This window comes from Hirundo rustica, chromosome 4 (genome assembly GCF_015227805.2).
Source record: "Hirundo rustica isolate bHirRus1 chromosome 4, bHirRus1.pri.v3, whole genome shotgun sequence".
NCBI classification, from domain to species: Eukaryota; Metazoa; Chordata; class Aves; order Passeriformes; family Hirundinidae; genus Hirundo; species Hirundo rustica.
The window spans coordinates 37,309,029-37,316,115 of record NC_053453.1 but is presented as its reverse complement, the minus strand read 5'-3'; positions in this window follow the sequence as shown (position 1 = coordinate 37,316,115).

Genomic DNA, 7,087 nt, shown 5'->3' with positions numbered 1-7,087 from the left:
TAGCAAGTACTGTAATTCAAGAAGAGGACTCGTAGTACATATTTGAGATGGTTAAGTGTAGTGGTTTCATGTTCGCTAAATTTTCGTGCAGTGATTTTAGTGTTTATTCTCTTTTTTGGGCGAAAGATTAGGAAAAAAAAGCAAAGCAGACTTAAACTTAAAAATAAACAAATAGTTTTATTAATACACAGTAAAAGAATGAAAAAAAAAAAAGAAAGTTGGGAAGAAGAAAACTCAAACTAAAACAAAATGAAACTTCAAAACATTCTTCCCTCCCCCTACAAACTGTTAACTTTCTTACAAAACAATACAGAAAGACACAACTTGTGATTTTTAGTCAGTTTTACCATTTAAACATAATCTTTCATTATTTGGGGGGAAGAGTCTCTCTAGAGTCTCATGGAGACACTTGCCACAGGACAAAATAGTCTAGTGGCTCTCAATGTCACAAATCTGCAGCCGCCTAGGGTTTTTACAGAATGTGCTGTTCCATCCATTGGCAGCCTTTCCCTTGGCTATCTATGGGCCTCTCAGTGTATCTGGGATACTGTTTAAAAATGCTTCCTCTAGTCTCAAAGGCTGAGACCTCCTTTTAACCCAGGAGCGAGGGCTTTAAAGTTCTCAATTACATCTCAATCATATCAGTTCCCAATTTTGATTAGAATCAGCATTCCCCCTCAACAGCATTAAGATGCTACAAAGAACAGTCCATTTCTCCATAGTTTACTCCAGAGAAGTCCGGGTTAGGGTTAGGGTTAGGGTTAGGGTTAGGGTTAGGGTGTCTACCTCTTCAATCCCATTCCAGTAATATTATCAGTTCTTTCACTTCTAATCCACTAACTTCATGCGGTGTCTTTTCTACATACCCTCTGTTTTCTTTCTTCTTTCTCCTTTCTCTCAAGGAAGGGTTATGTTTTAGAAGCTCCATGTTGCCAGGAAAGGGTTAAATCTGCCTAGGCCTGCAGCGGCCATGTGCTCTCTTACCCCAGGCTACAGGGCTGTAGTGCTGATGGGGGAGGCTGGTGGATGCCTTCCTTTCCACCCCTCGGCCTTATTGAGGGTAGCTCAGCTCAGAGTTGTGACAAAGCTGCAGGCTTTCTTTCTCTGCTGCCAGCCATTCTTGAGCTGGGCCATGGCTTGGCCCCCTCCGCCATGACCTCAGGCACGTGGCATTGCTGAGCTGTTCTCTTTTCTCTCCCGCCGGCAGCTGGGGGAAAGAGGCTCAGCCGGCCCGGGCCATTCCCGTGTGGGCAGCGGCTCCCAGAGGCCTGGACGGGCCCGGCCCGGCCGCCCAGAGGGCAGTGGGGCCTGACCCAGGCCCCCTGCCGCCCACAATGTTACCTCATGGATATCTTAGAACGAAGAGGCTAACCTGCCGGGAATGAGAGTTTTAAATGGGTAATTCCCAAAGTCGCATTCGGCATCTTCAGTGGCTAAACATCTTAAATATTTATATAAATAGCTGCCAATATCTTGGCTAGATTTCTGATAGGTCCCTGCCCTTCCCCCCCAAAGCAACTCCAAGGTCCTGGCAGGGAAAAACACAATTTCTCCCTAACTAAAAGCTAAACTGACATTAAGACAAATAGATTCTTCTTAAATCTTCAACAAATCCTTAACCTCAGATTAGAATGTGACAGGTATCAGATGCCTGTCAAAACAGGCAGAAATGTAAGAAATGTAAGAAATGCACAACAAAGAAAAAGAACAGCATTCGATTTACATCTTGGATTAGATTTAGAAAAAGAATATGATGATTCCAGGCTGCATAAGAAAAAGATAAGCTTATAATATTGAGGTGGGGGCAGGGGAAATTTCTTGCCAGTATGTCTCAGACAACAGAAATGACCAGCGCAAATCAAAAACCTAAAAAGATGTCAATACAAAACCTAATCAGGACAAGAGAACAAGAAGCATAACGAAATAAAGTACAGCCTTTCAGCAGAACATTATAGTCAAGGAAAGCTAAAATTTGATATATAAAATCTGAAACTTCCTAAGGAAAACAAAAACACTTTTTTAAAAAAAAAAAAGAATATGTGAGAATAGTCCATGTTTCAACACCCCTTGGTTAGTCTGAAAATGAGAGAACTCATTCCATATGCTTCTGTTTCTTATACACAAGTTAATGTCACATCTAAAAATGCAGAAAATTTTTGAAAGTTTTAACAATCTTATTTACAGGTGTGAACAAGAAACATTCAGATAAGTCACAAGATTAATGCTCCCTACTGAGGGAAAATAAAAGCAAAACAAAATCTTGAAAAGACTGAGTTTGAATTGGTGCAGAGATGGAACACATTGCAGGGCTGGAAGTGTATCAGATCTTAAAACTCACTGAGACAGATTGTAGTGCAGAGGCAGGAGGCTGATGAGATGAAAAGTAGAAATGACAAAGTAGGACTAAGCGGAACTACGGAATAGAAAAGGTGTTACGACAGAGTTTAGGGGTGAAGTAGCCACAACAGCAAAGCCACAGCACCCCATCCTACTTAATTCAAAATTTATTTACTAACCAGGGTGACTGTAGTGTTGGGTAGCAGTTTCTGTTCAACACCCCACATCATACACACACTGTACAAATACACCCCCACCAGCCATGGCTTCGGCTCCAGCTTGAGCGTCATGGTGCTCTCAGGGCAGCAGGGCTCCTCACAGATGGACAAAGTGCCTGAGCCCTGGCTGGTGTCCTGGATTTCACACAGTGCTTTCACCTTGGAACTTAGCCCTCTGCAGTATGCTGGGCTCCTGGGAAGGTCTTCCTATCAAGGAGCTTTAGCTCTTCATTGCTTTCTAACTTAGATGATCAAGCTAACTTTCCAAAGGCCTTGCCAGCCTCTCACCTCAGGACAAATACCTTTGAATTTCTCTGTATATAAACCCAGCTAGCTGTTTCTACATGGTTTTCTCTTACCTTCTGACATGCCACCTTAAAGGTATTACAAAGATGCAGAATTCTTAAAAACAATTTTGTGTTTCTTGGTTTCTTCGCCATGCACACCTACTACATTAAAGGTGGGCAGATGTAGTTCTGGCTTCCAAATAAAATTCCCCTATAAAATTATTTGTATTTTCCCAGAACATGCCATAATCACCTAATAAATATTAGATAAGAGCAGATTGCTTGAGGTCTCACTCACGGGATTCATGCTTCCAAGTAAGCTTTGATGGCTTACAAAAAAGAAAAAAAAAATTCTTGACAAGCTGAGAAGTTATATAAATAAAATGCTAGCAAAATAGTGACACTTTCAAAAAATGGCATTCACATCAGAATGAGACTCAGAAATGTTATACATATTGCATATAAGAACAAGGAAACTTTATAAATCATCCTCAGTTCAAATAGACATTTTTCTATGTGCTTGAAAATACATATTGATTTTGGATTATGATTCCCACTTAGCTGAAGAATAAAGAATAAAAAAACCACAGCAATTACAAATTTGATTTCATGTACAAATCAATATTTGCAAAATATGGCATGAGTCACAGTAGGGACATATAAGAAACAATTACTGTTTCTTTGCAATTTCTTTGCAAAAAAAATTTCTTTGCAAAAGAAATTGAAAATTTGCAAAGTTTTATTATTTTTGGTATGCTTTTTGAAGAATTTTTAAAAAGTCTGCTCTTCTAGTTTGTTCTGTACTGGGTCCTGGTAAGTTATAGGACAGTATCTCTCAAATCTAAATTCTTAATGGCCTTATGTTACTTAGAAAATGAGCAGAAATTTTTAGATAAATGCTACTAAAAGTGGGAGTATTGTCAATTTCTTTTAATGAAATAATGAAAAGAGCAAAGAGAGAAGACCAATAGGTTAAATCTTCAATGACATAGCCATCTAACAGTATGAACTCAAACATCTAAAATGTGGACCTTTTCCCCATGAAGACGCCCCTTTTTGTTAAAAAGGTTAAACACCTGTGACTAACGTAAGAGTAAAACATGAAGAACAGAGCCCAGGTGAAGAAGTTCAGGCAGAAGAGTAGCTTGAGGAGTAGGTTTTACCAAAGGAAAGTTCAAAACAGAGCAATGCAGGGACTGAGAACAGCTCTGTACAGCCTGCAGTATATGCAGCCACTCAGAGATCCCAAAGATATCCCAAAGACTGACTGAAAATACATGTCCATATTGTATTATATATTATATGCTGTATTCATGTTATATGTGTACATTTCTTTCCTCTATAAGTAGTGTCTTTTTCTAATTTTCTGTAATACAGCAATTTTTAACAATTAATACAAGATCAAGAAAGTTAAAAATTAAATACAATTATTTTATTATCACTGTTATGAAATAATTCAAGAGAATCAAAGTAGATGTCAAAAATACACAGAGCAGGAATTCAGATCATTGAAATAATTGTGAAGCTGCATTTAATGATACTGAAGATATGCACCACAACAATAAAACCCTGCCAGCTCCCATGATGTGCAACCATCATCTCCAGGAATTTTGTCTTCAGAACACACCACTTCCCACAGATGAGATTAAGCAGAGAAAAGGTGACGTGAAATGACAAAAATGGAGAGAAAGGCTGATGTAAAAGCAAACACAAAACTTTTTATTTGTTCAGTTGCTCTAGATGAAGTCACAAACTTCTGGCTTTGAGCATTTTGATGCTGAAACAGAGATTGAAAAGTCTAACTTTCACCTTCAGAATTCATGGACCTTCCACCAGTACCTGCTAACTGAGGCTCTTCAGGTCACTCCAGAGAAGCCCACCTTGCCCACTGTATATAGAAGCTGCTGAAAAGCCTAGCAATTTAAAAGGTTTAAGCTAAGCAAAGAGCAAGCTGTGAACCATGACCTTAACTACTGGATTATTTTTCGGTAGTACTGAACTCAGAGTTGAAGAGATCAAGGGTTTGGAAACTCCAAATAGTATAAATTATCTGCTGACAAGCTCAGGTTTAATTAAAGTACGAGCAAGGGTACTACATACAAAGTAGAATCTATAGAAGGTCTTCAGCTTTTATACACTGTTATTTCCTGAAAGTAAGGACCATTCAACTATCCATAAACAAAGTGGGATTTTTTTAATCTTTTAAAAATCTCCACTATAAGGCCTAAAATTGTTCAGAAATGTTTTTCATTTAAGCAATTTCTAATGGCTGTCACTATGATTTAAGGTCTTCTACAGAATCTCTCACATAAGATATGCCTGCCTAAATTACTGTGGACCTAATTTTAGATAAAATGCTATAGCGTTCAATAAAGGCGTAAGTAAGCAAAGAAAAGCAAAACAGGTATTTAACATTCGTGACTGGTGTTATCTTTCCAATATATTTGAACAAAAGTACATTGGTTCTGTTAATTCAGTTCCGTACTAAAAATGAATGTTCGATCATCACCTCTCTAAAAGGTTTGTCATTGTATTAGCACCAGCTAAAAAAAATAATCTAATGCAAATCAATACCAGATGCAATTCTTTATAAAACATTTTCTTACCCCTTGGCTTGATACTGGTTGGTAGAAGGAGAATCTTCAGGATGAACACATATTTAAAGCAAGATTCTTTTTACGCCAGGTTAAAAAAAAAAAAAATAGAAAGATGCTCTGTTAGAAAAAGGTAGATATGCCATGGTGATATGTATTGAAATTGTAGCTGTGAGATCTTTTCTTTTTCCTAATAAAACTTTGAGGGGTTGTTCCATGACAACTGTGTGTTTCAGTCTGTTCTGTTAACTTAGAAATTGCAGCAAAAATAAAATGCCCTTTTAATCCTAGAACAGATGGGAAAAAATAAGCAAGTGCAAGGATCATTGAACTCTGAGATTTTTGCACACTTACAGGTTCCCTGCACTGTCACCCTGAGCTAGGGGATCAAATATTCAGCCTAAGTACCTCTCGCATAGGACAAGTTCCTAGACCAAGTACACATCCCTAACAGGTGATTATAAAGGACTCTTTGCTTTAGTTACTGGGTCACAGATAGATATTATTCCCCTTATTTTCACTGTCAGTTTAATTTCATACTTTATTCAGTCAGAACCATAGGAATCACATAATTTCTACTGGAAATCACACAACATCCAGCTTTATCTAACTTTCACCAACCCCTGAAAATTGGTTTGTAGAACTATCATTCTACTTCACCAAATCCCTTTGAAATCAATGGGATTTTCAGAGCAGAGTGACTGACAGATGGGGCCCTTAATCAATAGAGAAGAGTAATTTTGAATACAGATTAAAGCAAAACATCACATATCATAAAGTAAACTATATTTAATACTCTGCAGAAGACATTTTTCCAATTATTAAATGTACCTAAAAATAAATTAAAATAAATAAAACAACCTTTTCTAAATAAGCAACAGAAGCATTACTATCTAAGCCATGTCTTTCATTTGGCTGAGCTGAACTGCAGTTCAGCTCACATAGTACAAACGTAGATGGGTCGCTGGAGTGACAAGAACCTCGCTTCGTAACTCCTTATCATGAGTTGGATTCTGATCATTATCAATTTAAGTCTCCTGAAAGCTGCTGTGATTCTGGTTGTCAGTGACGGCACAGCTTCAATTGACAGCTCTGGAACAGCAAGGCTGGTGGAAGATGTGTCTGTTGCCTTTCAGCCTGTCTTGCAATGACAGCAATGGACAAGGAGGGAAATGACACAGCATGAGGAAACACTGAGGAAAGACTGGTTTTATTCATACTTTGTTGTCACAGTGCCTCTGAAAATATCCCTGGTGCTAGATGGTGTCTCAATGACACTATCTTTCCTTTTAATCATCTTCCTGGGTGTCCGGCGTGCTGTCCAGTGGAGATGCAACAGAAATGCTCTCACTGACAAAATACCTTTAGTAATCTAGATGACCAGCAACAGCAACAACCTTGCTTGGGGTAGATGGGCTCAGGCAACTCATACCCCACAATGTCATGGGGCATGTAATTTCCCAGGGACTCACTCACGGATCCTCCAGAGCTATAAGGGTCATATCCAAACTCATCACACCTGATCAAAGGTCCTCTGGGCTGGCCAGTCTTCTGTAGTCTCCCAGCTTAAAAAAAATATTGCTTGCATGTATTGAAAGATACAATTTATAGCAACCTGTCATCCAGTTGGAAATCTCCATTCCACCAATGG